Genomic DNA, 14,096 nt, shown 5'->3' on the forward strand with positions numbered 1-14,096 from the left:
TGTGAGGGAGCGAATGGGAGTGGAGCAGCTGTATAAAGAGTGGAGCGGAGTTTACCTGTGAGGGAATGGGAGTGGAGCAGCTGTATAAAGAGTGGAGCGGAGTTTACCTGTGAGGGAGCGGAATGGGAGTGGAGCAGCTGTATAAAGAGTGGAGCGGAGTTTACCTGTGAGGGAGCGAATGGGAGTGGAGCAGCTGTATAAAGAGTGGAGCGGAGTTTACCTGTGAGGGCGAATGGGAGTGGAGCAGCTGTATAAAGAGTGGAGCGGAGTTTACCTGTGAGGGAGCGGAATGGGAGTGGAGCAGCTGTATAAAGAGTGGAGCGGAGTTTACCTGTGAGGGAATGGGAGTGGAGCAGCTGTATAAAGAGTGGAGCGGAGTTTACCTGTGAGGGAATGGGAGTGGAGCAGCTGTATAAAGAGTGGAGCGGAGTTTACCTGTGAGGGAATGGGAGTGGAGCAGCTGTATAAAGAGTGGAGCGGAGTTTACCTGTGAGGGAGCGGAATGGGAGTGGAGCAGCTGTATAAAGAGTGGAGCGGAGTTTACCTGTGAGGGAATGGGAGTGGAGCAGCTGTATAAAGAGTGGAGCGGAGTTTACCTGTGAGGGAATGGGAGTGGAGCAGCTGTATAAAGAGTGGAGCGGAGTTTACCTGTGAGGGAATGGGAGTGGAGCAGCTGTATAAAGAGTGGAGCGGAGTTTACCTGTGAGGGAGCGAATGGGAGTGGAGCAGCTGTATAAAGAGTGGAGCGGAGTTTACCTGTGAGGGAGCGGAATGGGAGTGGAGCAGCTGTATAAAGAGTGGAGCGGAGTTTACCTGTGAGGGAGCGGAATGGGAGTGGAGCAGCTGTATAAAGAGTGGAGCGGAGTTTACCTGTGAGGGAGCGGAATGGGAGTGGAGCAGCTGTATAAAGAGTGGAGCGGAGTTTACCTGTGAGGGAGCGGAATGGGAGTGGAGCAGCTGTATAAAGAGTGGAGCGGAGTTTACCTGTGAGGGAGCGGAATGGGAGTGGAGCAGCTGTATAAAGAGTGGAGCGGAGTTTACCTGTGAGGGGAATGGGAGTGGAGCAGCTGTATAAAGAGTGGAGCGGAGTTTACCTGTGAGGGAATGGGAGTGGAGCAGCTGTATAAAGAGTGGAGCGGAGTTTACCTGTGAGGAGGAATGGGAGTGGAGCAGCTGTATAAAGAGTGGAGCGGAGTTTACCTGTGAGGGAATGGGAGTGGAGCAGCTGTATAAAGAGTGGAGCGGAGTTTACCTGTGAGGGAGCGGAATGGGAGTGGAGCAGCTGTATAAAGAGTGGAGCGGAGTTTACCTGTGAGGGAGCGGAATGGGAGTGGAGCAGCTGTATAAAGAGTGGAGCGGAGTTTACCTGTGAGGGAGCGGAATGGGAGTGGAGCAGCTGTATAAAGAGTGGAGCGGAGTTTACCTGTGAGGGAGCGGAATGGGAGTGGAGCAGCTGTATAAAGAGTGGAGCGGAGTTTACCTGTGAGGGAGCGGAATGGGAGTGGAGCAGCTGTATAAAGAGTGGAGCGGAGTTTACCTGTGAGGGAATGGGAGTGGAGCAGCTGTATAAAGAGTGGAGCGGAGTTTACCTGTGAGGGAGCGGAATGGGAGTGGAGCAGCTGTATAAAGAGTGGAGCGGAGTTTACCTGTGAGGGAGCGGAATGGGAGTGGAGCAGCTGTATAAAGAGTGGAGCGGAGTTTACCTGTGAGGGAATGGGAGTGGAGCAGCTGTATAAAGAGTGGAGCGGAGTTTACCTGTGAGGGGAATGGGAGTGGAGCAGCTGTATAAAGAGTGGAGCGGAGTTTACCTGTGAGGGAATGGGAGTGGAGCAGCTGTATAAAGAGTGGAGCGGAGTTTACCTGTGAGGGGAATGGGAGTGGAGCAGCTGTATAAAGAGTGGAGCGGAGTTTACCTGTGAGGGAATGGGAGTGGAGCAGCTGTATAAAGAGTGGAGCGGAGTTTACCTGTGAGGGAATGGGAGTGGAGCAGCTGTATAAAGAGTGGAGCGGAGTTTACCTGTGAGGGAATGGGAGTGGAGCAGCTGTATAAAGAGTGGAGCGGAGTTTACCTGTGAGGAGCGGAATGGGAGTGGAGCAGCTGTATAAAGAGTGGAGCGGAGTTTACCCTGTGGGAGCGGAATGGAGTGGAGCAGCTGTATAAAGAGTGGAGCGGAGTTTACCTGTGAGGGAATGGGAGTGGAGCAGCTGTATAAAGAGTGGAGCGGAGTTTACCTGTGAGGGAATGGGAGTGGAGCAGCTGTATAAAGAGTGGAGCGGAGTTTACCTGTGAGGGAGCGGAATGGGAGTGGAGCAGCTGTATAAAGAGTGGAGCGGAGTTTACCTGTGAGGAGGGAATGGGAGTGGAGCAGCTGTATAAAGAGTGGAGCGGAGTTTACCTGTGAGGGAGCGGAATGGGAGTGGAGCAGCTGTATAAAGAGTGGAGCGGAGTTTACCTGTGAGGGAGCGGAATGGGAGTGGAGCAGCTGTATAAAGAGTGGAGCGGAGTTTACCTGTGAGGGAGCGGAATGGGAGTGGAGCAGCTGTATAAAGAGTGGAGCGGAGTTTACCTGTGAGGGAATGGGAGTGGAGCAGCTGTATAAAGAGTGGAGCGGAGTTTACCTGTGAGGGAGCGGAATGGGAGTGGAGCAGCTGTATAAAGAGTGGAGCGGAGTTTACCTGTGAGGGAATGGGAGTGGAGCAGCTGTATAAAGAGTGGAGCGGAGTTTACCTGTGAGGGAGCGGAATGGGAGTGGAGCAGCTGTATAAAGAGTGGAGCGGAGTTTACCTGTGAGGGAATGGGAGTGGAGCAGCTGTATAAAGAGTGGAGCGGAGTTTACCTGTGAGGGAATGGGAGTGGAGCAGCTGTATAAAGAGTGGAGCGGAGTTTACCTGTGAGGGAATGGGAGTGGAGCAGCTGTATAAAGAGTGGAGCGGAGTTTACCTGTGAGGGAATGGGAGTGGAGCAGCTGTATAAAGAGTGGAGCGGAGTTTACCTGTGAGGGAGCGGAATGGGAGTGGAGCAGCTGTATAAAGAGTGGAGCGGAGTTTACCTGTGAGGGGGAATGGGAGTGGAGCAGCTGTATAAAGAGTGGAGCGGAGTTTACCTGTGAGGGAATGGGAGTGGAGCAGCTGTATAAAGAGTGGAGCGGAGTTTACCTGTGAGGGAATGGGAGTGGAGCAGCTGTATAAAGAGTGGAGCGGAGTTTACCTGTGAGGGAATGGGAGTGGAGCAGCTGTATAAAGAGTGGAGCGGAGTTTACCTGTGAGGGAATGGGAGTGGAGCAGCTGTATAAAGAGTGGAGCGGAGTTTACCTGTGAGGGAGCGGAATGGGAGTGGAGCAGCTGTATAAAGAGTGGAGCGGAGTTTACCTGTGAGGGAGCGGAATGGGAGTGGAGCAGCTGTATAAAGAGTGGAGCGGAGTTTACCTGTGAGGGAATGGGAGTGGAGCAGCTGTATAAAGAGTGGAGCGGAGTTTACCTGTGAGGGAATGGGAGTGGAGCAGCTGTATAAAGAGTGGAGCGGAGTTTACCTGTGAGGAGCGGAATGGGAGTGGAGCAGCTGTATAAAGAGTGGAGCGGAGTTTACCTGTGAGGGAATGGGAGTGGAGCAGCTGTATAAAGAGTGGAGCGGAGTTTACCTGTGAGGGAATGGGAGTGGAGCAGCTGTATAAAGAGTGGAGCGGAGTTTACCTGTGAGGGAATGGGAGTGGAGCAGCTGTATAAAGAGTGGAGCGGAGTTTACCTGTGAGGGAGCGGAATGGGAGTGGAGCAGCTGTATAAAGAGTGGAGCGGAGTTTACCTGTGAGGGAATGGGAGTGGAGCAGCTGTATAAAGAGTGGAGCGGAGTTTACCTGTGAGGGAGCGGAATGGGAGTGGAGCAGCTGTATAAAGAGTGGAGCGGAGTTTACCTGTGAGGAGCGGAATGGGAGTGGAGCAGCTGTATAAAGAGTGGAGCGGAGTTTACCTGTGAGGAGCGGAATGGGAGTGGAGCAGCTGTATAAAGAGTGGAGCGGAGTTTACCTGTGAGGGAATGGGAGTGGAGCAGCTGTATAAAGAGTGGAGCGGAGTTTACCTGTGAGGGAGCGGAATGGGAGTGGAGCAGCTGTATAAAGAGTGGAGCGGAGTTTACCTGTGAGGGAATGGGAGTGGAGCAGCTGTATAAAGAGTGGAGCGGAGTTTACCTGTGAGGGAGCGGAATGGGAGTGGAGCAGCTGTATAAAGAGTGGAGCGGAGTTTACCTGTGAGGGAGCGGAATGGGAGTGGAGCAGCTGTATAAAGAGTGGAGCGGAGTTTACCTGTGAGGGAATGGGAGTGGAGCAGCTGTATAAAGAGTGGAGCGGAGTTTACCTGTGAGGGAGCGAATGGGAGTGGAGCAGCTGTATAAAGAGTGGAGCGGAGTTTACCTGTGAGGGAGCGGAATGGGAGTGGAGCAGCTGTATAAAGAGTGGAGCGGAGTTTACCTGTGAGGGAATGGGAGTGGAGCAGCTGTATAAAGAGTGGAGCGGAGTTTACCTGTGAGGGAGCGGAATGGGAGTGGAGCAGCTGTATAAAGAGTGGAGCGGAGTTTACCTGTGAGGGAATGGGAGTGGAGCAGCTGTATAAAGAGTGGAGCGGAGTTTACCTGTGAGGGAGCGGAATGGGAGTGGAGCAGCTGTATAAAGAGTGGAGCGGAGTTTACCTGTGAGGGAATGGGAGTGGAGCAGCTGTATAAAGAGTGGAGCGGAGTTTACCTGTGAGGGAGCGGAATGGGAGTGGAGCAGCTGTATAAAGAGTGGAGCGGAGTTTACCTGTGAGGGAGCGGAATGGGAGTGGAGCAGCTGTATAAAGAGTGGAGCGGAGTTTACCTGTGAGGGAGCGGAATGGGAGTGGAGCAGCTGTATAAAGAGTGGAGCGGAGTTTACCTGTGAGGGAATGGGAGTGGAGCAGCTGTATAAAGAGTGGAGCGGAGTTTACCTGTGAGGGAGCGGAATGGGAGTGGAGCAGCTGTATAAAGAGTGGAGCGGAGTTTACCTGTGAGGGACGGAATGGGAGTGGAGCAGCTGTATAAAGAGTGGAGCGGAGTTTACCTGTGAGGGAATGGGAGTGGAGCAGCTGTATAAAGAGTGGAGCGGAGTTTACCTGTGAGGGAATGGGAGTGGAGCAGCTGTATAAAGAGTGGAGCGGAGTTTACCTGTGAGGGAATGGGAGTGGAGCAGCTGTATAAAGAGTGGAGCGGAGTTTACCTGTGAGGGAATGGGAGTGGAGCAGCTGTATAAAGAGTGGAGCGGAGTTTACCTGTGAGGGAGCGGAATGGGAGTGGAGCAGCTGTATAAAGAGTGGAGCGGAGTTTACCTGTGAGGGAGCGGAATGGGAGTGGAGCAGCTGTATAAAGAGTGGAGCGGAGTTTACCTGTGAGGGAATGGGAGTGGAGCAGCTGTATAAAGAGTGGAGCGGAGTTTACCTGTGAGGGAGCGGAATGGGAGTGGAGCAGCTGTATAAAGAGTGGAGCGGAGTTTACCTGTGAGGGAATGGGAGTGGAGCAGCTGTATAAAGAGTGGAGCGGAGTTTACCTGTGAGGGAATGGGAGTGGAGCAGCTGTATAAAGAGTGGAGCGGAGTTTACCTGTGAGGGAATGGGAGTGGAGCAGCTGTATAAAGAGTGGAGCGGAGTTTACCTGTGAGGGAGCGGAATGGGAGTGGAGCAGCTGTATAAAGAGTGGAGCGGAGTTTACCTGTGAGGGAGCGGAATGGGAGTGGAGCAGCTGTATAAAGAGTGGAGCGGAGTTTACCTGTGAGGGAGCGGAATGGGAGTGGAGCAGCTGTATAAAGAGTGGAGCGGAGTTTACCTGTGAGGAGCGGAATGGGAGTGGAGCAGCTGTATAAAGAGTGGAGCGGAGTTTACCTGTGAGGGAATGGGAGTGGAGCAGCTGTATAAAGAGTGGAGCGGAGTTTACCTGTGAGGGAATGGGAGTGGAGCAGCTGTATAAAGAGTGGAGCGGAGTTTACCTGTGAGGGAGCGGAATGGGAGTGGAGCAGCTGTATAAAGAGTGGAGCGGAGTTTACCTGTGAGGGAATGGGAGTGGAGCAGCTGTATAAAGAGTGGAGCGGAGTTTACCTGTGAGGGAGCGGAATGGGAGTGGAGCAGCTGTATAAAGAGTGGAGCGGAGTTTACCTGTGAGGGAGCGGAATGGGAGTGGAGCAGCTGTATAAAGAGTGGAGCGGAGTTTACCTGTGAGGGAATGGGAGTGGAGCAGCTGTATAAAGAGTGGAGCGGAGTTTACCTGTGAGGGGAATGGGAGTGGAGCAGCTGTATAAAGAGTGGAGCGGAGTTTACCTGTGAGGGAGCGGAATGGGAGTGGAGCAGCTGTATAAAGAGTGGAGCGGAGTTTACCTGTGAGGGAGCGGAATGGGAGTGGAGCAGCTGTATAAAGAGTGGAGCGGAGTTTACCTGTGAGGGAATGGGAGTGGAGCAGCTGTATAAAGAGTGGAGCGGAGTTTACCTGTGAGGGAGCGGAATGGGAGTGGAGCAGCTGTATAAAGAGTGGAGCGGAGTTTACCTGTGAGGGAGCGGAATGGGAGTGGAGCAGCTGTATAAAGAGTGGAGCGGAGTTTACCTGTGAGGGAATGGGAGTGGAGCAGCTGTATAAAGAGTGGAGCGGAGTTTACCTGTGAGGGAATGGGAGTGGAGCAGCTGTATAAAGAGTGGAGCGGAGTTTACCTGTGAGGGAATGGGAGTGGAGCAGCTGTATAAAGAGTGGAGCGGAGTTTACCTGTGAGGGAATGGGAGTGGAGCAGCTGTATAAAGAGTGGAGCGGAGTTTACCTGTGAGGGAATGGGAGTGGAGCAGCTGTATAAAGAGTGGAGCGGAGTTTACCTGTGAGGGAATGGGAGTGGAGCAGCTGTATAAAGAGTGGAGCGGAGTTTACCTGTGAGGGAATGGGAGTGGAGCAGCTGTATAAAGAGTGGAGCGGAGTTTACCTGTGAGGGAATGGGAGTGGAGCAGCTGTATAAAGAGTGGAGCGGAGTTTACCTGTGAGGGAGCGGAATGGGAGTGGAGCAGCTGTATAAAGAGTGGAGCGGAGTTTACCTGTGAGGGCGAATGGGAGTGGAGCAGCTGTATAAAGAGTGGAGCGGAGTTTACCTGTGAGGGAGCGGAATGGGAGTGGAGCAGCTGTATAAAGAGTGGAGCGGAGTTTACCTGTGAGGGAATGGGAGTGGAGCAGCTGTATAAAGAGTGGAGCGGAGTTTACCTGTGAGGGAGCGGAATGGGAGTGGAGCAGCTGTATAAAGAGTGGAGCGGAGTTTACCTGTGAGGGAGCGGAATGGGAGTGGAGCAGCTGTATAAAGAGTGGAGCGGAGTTTACCTGTGAGGGAGCGGAATGGGAGTGGAGCAGCTGTATAAAGAGTGGAGCGGAGTTTACCTGTGAGGGAATGGGAGTGGAGCAGCTGTATAAAGAGTGGAGCGGAGTTTACCTGTGAGGGAATGGGAGTGGAGCAGCTGTATAAAGAGTGGAGCGGAGTTTACCTGTGAGGGAGCGGAATGGGAGTGGAGCAGCTGTATAAAGAGTGGAGCGGAGTTTACCTGTGAGGGAGCGGAATGGGAGTGGAGCAGCTGTATAAAGAGTGGAGCGGAGTTTACCTGTGAGGGAGCGGAATGGGAGTGGAGCAGCTGTATAAAGAGTGGAGCGGAGTTTACCTGTGAGGGAATGGGAGTGGAGCAGCTGTATAAAGAGTGGAGCGGAGTTTACCTGTGAGGGAGCGGAATGGGAGTGGAGCAGCTGTATAAAGAGTGGAGCGGAGTTTACCTGTGAGGGAGCGGAATGGGAGTGGAGCAGCTGTATAAAGAGTGGAGCGGAGTTTACCTGTGAGGGAGCGGAATGGGAGTGGAGCAGCTGTATAAAGAGTGGAGCGGAGTTTACCTGTGAGGGAGCGGAATGGGAGTGGAGCAGCTGTATAAAGAGTGGAGCGGAGTTTACCTGTGAGGGAGCGGAATGGGAGTGGAGCAGCTGTATAAAGAGTGGAGCGGAGTTTACCTGTGAGGGAATGGGAGTGGAGCAGCTGTATAAAGAGTGGAGCGGAGTTTACCTGTGAGGGAGCGGAATGGGAGTGGAGCAGCTGTATAAAGAGTGGAGCGGAGTTTACCTGTGAGGGAATGGGAGTGGAGCAGCTGTATAAAGAGTGGAGCGGAGTTTACCTGTGAGGGAATGGGAGTGGAGCAGCTGTATAAAGAGTGGAGCGGAGTTTACCTGTGAGGGGAATGGGAGTGGAGCAGCTGTATAAAGAGTGGAGCGGAGTTTACCTGTGAGGGAGCGGAATGGGAGTGGAGCAGCTGTATAAAGAGTGGAGCGGAGTTTACCTGTGAGGGAATGGGAGTGGAGCAGCTGTATAAAGAGTGGAGCGGAGTTTACCTGTGAGGGAGCGGAATGGGAGTGGAGCAGCTGTATAAAGAGTGGAGCGGAGTTTACCTGTGAGGGAGCGGAATGGGAGTGGAGCAGCTGTATAAAGAGTGGAGCGGAGTTTACCTGTGAGGGAATGGGAGTGGAGCAGCTGTATAAAGAGTGGAGCGGAGTTTACCTGTGAGGGAATGGGAGTGGAGCAGCTGTATAAAGAGTGGAGCGGAGTTTACCTGTGAGGGAATGGGAGTGGAGCAGCTGTATAAAGAGTGGAGCGGAGTTTACCTGTGAGGGAATGGGAGTGGAGCAGCTGTATAAAGAGTGGAGCGGAGTTTACCTGTGAGGGAATGGGAGTGGAGCAGCTGTATAAAGAGTGGAGCGGAGTTTACCTGTGAGGGAGCGGAATGGGAGTGGAGCAGCTGTATAAAGAGTGGAGCGGAGTTTACCTGTGAGGGGAATGGGAGTGGAGCAGCTGTATAAAGAGTGGAGCGGAGTTTACCTGTGAGGGAATGGGAGTGGAGCAGCTGTATAAAGAGTGGAGCGGAGTTTACCTGTGAGGAGCGGAATGGGAGTGGAGCAGCTGTATAAAGAGTGGAGCGGAGTTTACCTGTGAGGGAGCGGAATGGGAGTGGAGCAGCTGTATAAAGAGTGGAGCGGAGTTTACCTGTGAGGGAGCGGAATGGGAGTGGAGCAGCTGTATAAAGAGTGGAGCGGAGTTTACCTGTGAGGGAATGGGAGTGGAGCAGCTGTATAAAGAGTGGAGCGGAGTTTACCTGTGAGGGAGCGGAATGGGAGTGGAGCAGCTGTATAAAGAGTGGAGCGGAGTTTACCTGTGAGGGAATGGGAGTGGAGCAGCTGTATAAAGAGTGGAGCGGAGTTTACCTGTGAGGAGCGGAATGGGAGTGGAGCAGCTGTATAAAGAGTGGAGCGGAGTTTACCTGTGAGGAGCGGAATGGGAGTGGAGCAGCTGTATAAAGAGTGGAGCGGAGTTTACCTGTGAGGGAATGGGAGTGGAGCAGCTGTATAAAGAGTGGAGCGGAGTTTACCTGTGAGGGAGCGGAATGGGAGTGGAGCAGCTGTATAAAGAGTGGAGCGGAGTTTACCTGTGAGGGAATGGGAGTGGAGCAGCTGTATAAAGAGTGGAGCGGAGTTTACCTGTGAGGGAATGGGAGTGGAGCAGCTGTATAAAGAGTGGAGCGGAGTTTACCTGTGAGGGAATGGGAGTGGAGCAGCTGTATAAAGAGTGGAGCGGAGTTTACCTGTGAGGGAGCGGAATGGGAGTGGAGCAGCTGTATAAAGAGTGGAGCGGAGTTTACCTGTGAGGGAGCGGAATGGGAGTGGAGCAGCTGTATAAAGAGTGGAGCGGAGTTTACCTGTGAGGGAGCGGAATGGGAGTGGAGCAGCTGTATAAAGAGTGGAGCGGAGTTTACCTGTGAGGGAGCGGAATGGGAGTGGAGCAGCTGTATAAAGAGTGGAGCGGAGTTTACCTGTGAGGGAATGGGAGTGGAGCAGCTGTATAAAGAGTGGAGCGGAGTTTACCTGTGAGGGAATGGGAGTGGAGCAGCTGTATAAAGAGTGGAGCGGAGTTTACCTGTGAGGAGCGGAATGGGAGTGGAGCAGCTGTATAAAGAGTGGAGCGGAGTTTACCTGTGAGGGAATGGGAGTGGAGCAGCTGTATAAAGAGTGGAGCGGAGTTTACCTGTGAGGGAATGGGAGTGGAGCAGCTGTATAAAGAGTGGAGCGGAGTTTACCTGTGAGGGAATGGGAGTGGAGCAGCTGTATAAAGAGTGGAGCGGAGTTTACCTGTGAGGGAATGGGAGTGGAGCAGCTGTATAAAGAGTGGAGCGGAGTTTACCTGTGAGGGAATGGGAGTGGAGCAGCTGTATAAAGAGTGGAGCGGAGTTTACCTGTGAGGGAGCGGAATGGGAGTGGAGCAGCTGTATAAAGAGTGGAGCGGAGTTTACCTGTGAGGGAGCGGAATGGGAGTGGAGCAGCTGTATAAAGAGTGGAGCGGAGTTTACCTGTGAGGGAGCGGAATGGGAGTGGAGCAGCTGTATAAAGAGTGGAGCGGAGTTTACCTGTGAGGGAGCGGAATGGGAGTGGAGCAGCTGTATAAAGAGTGGAGCGGAGTTTACCTGTGAGGGAGCGGAATGGGAGTGGAGCAGCTGTATAAAGAGTGGAGCGGAGTTTACCTGTGAGGGAGCGGAATGGGAGTGGAGCAGCTGTATAAAGAGTGGAGCGGAGTTTACCTGTGAGGGAGCGGAATGGGAGTGGAGCAGCTGTATAAAGAGTGGAGCGGAGTTTACCTGTGAGGGAGCGGAATGGGAGTGGAGCAGCTGTATAAAGAGTGGAGCGGAGTTTACCTGTGAGGGAATGGGAGTGGAGCAGCTGTATAAAGAGTGGAGCGGAGTTTACCTGTGAGGGAATGGGAGTGGAGCAGCTGTATAAAGAGTGGAGCGGAGTTTACCTGTGAGGGAATGGGAGTGGAGCAGCTGTATAAAGAGTGGAGCGGAGTTTACCTGTGAGGGAGCGGAATGGGAGTGGAGCAGCTGTATAAAGAGTGGAGCGGAGTTTACCTGTGAGGGAGCGGAATGGGAGTGGAGCAGCTGTATAAAGAGTGGAGCGGAGTTTACCTGTGAGGGAATGGGAGTGGAGCAGCTGTATAAAGAGTGGAGCGGAGTTTACCTGTGAGGGAGCGGAATGGGAGTGGAGCAGCTGTATAAAGAGTGGAGCGGAGTTTACCTGTGAGGGAGGGAATGGGAGTGGAGCAGCTGTATAAAGAGTGGAGCGGAGTTTACCTGTGAGGGAGCGGAATGGGAGTGGAGCAGCTGTATAAAGAGTGGAGCGGAGTTTACCTGTGAGGGAATGGGAGTGGAGCAGCTGTATAAAGAGTGGAGCGGAGTTTACCTGTGAGGGAATGGGAGTGGAGCAGCTGTATAAAGAGTGGAGCGGAGTTTACCTGTGAGGGAATGGGAGTGGAGCAGCTGTATAAAGAGTGGAGCGGAGTTTACCTGTGAGGGAGCGGAATGGGAGTGGAGCAGCTGTATAAAGAGTGGAGCGGAGTTTACCTGTGAGGGAATGGGAGTGGAGCAGCTGTATAAAGAGTGGAGCGGAGTTTACCTGTGAGGGAGCGGAATGGGAGTGGAGCAGCTGTATAAAGAGTGGAGCGGAGTTTACCTGTGAGGGAATGGGAGTGGAGCAGCTGTATAAAGAGTGGAGCGGAGTTTACCTGTGAGGGAGCGGAATGGGAGTGGAGCAGCTGTATAAAGAGTGGAGCGGAGTTTACCTGTGAGGGAGCGGAATGGGAGTGGAGCAGCTGTATAAAGAGTGGAGCGGAGTTTACCTGTGAGGGAGCGGAATGGGAGTGGAGCAGCTGTATAAAGAGTGGAGCGGAGTTTACCTGTGAGGGAATGGGAGTGGAGCAGCTGTATAAAGAGTGGAGCGGAGTTTACCTGTGAGGGAGCGGAATGGGAGTGGAGCAGCTGTATAAAGAGTGGAGCGGAGTTTACCTGTGAGGGAGCGGAATGGGAGTGGAGCAGCTGTATAAAGAGTGGAGCGGAGTTTACCTGTGAGGGAATGGGAGTGGAGCAGCTGTATAAAGAGTGGAGCGGAGTTTACCTGTGAGGGGAATGGGAGTGGAGCAGCTGTATAAAGAGTGGAGCGGAGTTTACCTGTGAGGGAATGGGAGTGGAGCAGCTGTATAAAGAGTGGAGCGGAGTTTACCTGTGAGGGAATGGGAGTGGAGCAGCTGTATAAAGAGTGGAGCGGAGTTTACCTGTGAGGGAGCGGAATGGGAGTGGAGCAGCTGTATAAAGAGTGGAGCGGAGTTTACCTGTGAGGAGCGGAATGGGAGTGGAGCAGCTGTATAAAGAGTGGAGCGGAGTTTACCTGTGAGGGAGCGGAATGGGAGTGGAGCAGCTGTATAAAGAGTGGAGCGGAGTTTACCTGTGAGGGAGCGGAATGGGAGTGGAGCAGCTGTATAAAGAGTGGAGCGGAGTTTACCTGTGAGGGAGCGGAATGGGAGTGGAGCAGCTGTATAAAGAGTGGAGCGGAGTTTACCTGTGAGGGAGCGGAATGGGAGTGGAGCAGCTGTATAAAGAGTGGAGCGGAGTTTACCTGTGAGGGAATGGGAGTGGAGCAGCTGTATAAAGAGTGGAGCGGAGTTTACCTGTGAGGGAATGGGAGTGGAGCAGCTGTATAAAGAGTGGAGCGGAGTTTACCTGTGAGGGAATGGGAGTGGAGCAGCTGTATAAAGAGTGGAGCGGAGTTTACCTGTGAGGGAATGGGAGTGGAGCAGCTGTATAAAGAGTGGAGCGGAGTTTACCTGTGAGGGAGCGGAATGGGAGTGGAGCAGCTGTATAAAGAGTGGAGCGGAGTTTACCTGTGAGGGAGCGGAATGGGAGTGGAGCAGCTGTATAAAGAGTGGAGCGGAGTTTACCTGTGAGGGAGCGGAATGGGAGTGGAGCAGCTGTATAAAGAGTGGAGCGGAGTTTACCTGTGAGGGAGCGGAATGGGAGTGGAGCAGCTGTATAAAGAGTGGAGCGGAGTTTACCTGTGAGGGAGCGGAATGGGAGTGGAGCAGCTGTATAAAGAGTGGAGCGGAGTTTACCTGTGAGGGAGCGGAATGGGAGTGGAGCAGCTGTATAAAGAGTGGAGCGGAGTTTACCTGTGAGGGAGCGGAATGGGAGTGGAGCAGCTGTATAAAGAGTGGAGCGGAGTTTACCTGTGAGGGAGCGGAATGGGAGTGGAGCAGCTGTATAAAGAGTGGAGCGGAGTTTACCTGTGAGGGAGCGGAATGGGAGTGGAGCAGCTGTATAAAGAGTGGAGCGGAGTTTACCTGTGAGGGAGCGGAATGGGAGTGGAGCAGCTGTATAAAGAGTGGAGCGGAGTTTACCTGTGAGGGAGCGGAATGGGAGTGGAGCAGCTGTATAAAGAGTGGAGCGGAGTTTACCTGTGAGGGAATGGGAGTGGAGCAGCTGTATAAAGAGTGGAGCGGAGTTTACCTGTGAGGGAGCGGAATGGGAGTGGAGCAGCTGTATAAAGAGTGGAGCGGAGTTTACCTGTGAGGGAATGGGAGTGGAGCAGCTGTATAAAGAGTGGAGCGGAGTTTACCTGTGAGGGAGCGGAATGGGAGTGGAGCAGCTGTATAAAGAGTGGAGCGGAGTTTACCTGTGAGGGAATGGGAGTGGAGCAGCTGTATAAAGAGTGGAGCGGAGTTTACCTGTGAGGGAATGGGAGTGGAGCAGCTGTATAAAGAGTGGAGCGGAGTTTACCTGTGAGGGAATGGGAGTGGAGCAGCTGTATAAAGAGTGGAGCGGAGTTTACCTGTGAGGGAATGGGAGTGGAGCAGCTGTATAAAGAGTGGAGCGGAGTTTACCTGTGAGGGAATGGGAGTGGAGCAGCTGTATAAAGAGTGGAGCGGAGTTTACCTGTGAGGGAATGGGAGTGGAGCAGCTGTATAAAGAGTGGAGCGGAGTTTACCTGTGAGGGAGCGGAATGGGAGTGGAGCAGCTGTATAAAGAGTGGAGCGGAGTTTACCTGTGAGGGAATGGGAGTGGAGCAGCTGTATAAAGAGTGGAGCGGAGTTTACCTGTGAGGGAATGGGAGTGGAGCAGCTGTATAAAGAGTGGAGCGGAGTTTACCTGTGAGGGAATGGGAGTGGAGCAGCTGTATAAAGAGTGGAGCGGAGTTTACCTGTGAGGGAATGGGAGTGGAGCAGCTGTAT

This window comes from Carcharodon carcharias, chromosome 11 (assembly GCF_017639515.1).
Source record: "Carcharodon carcharias isolate sCarCar2 chromosome 11, sCarCar2.pri, whole genome shotgun sequence".
NCBI lineage: Eukaryota > Metazoa > Chordata > Chondrichthyes > Lamniformes > Lamnidae > Carcharodon > Carcharodon carcharias.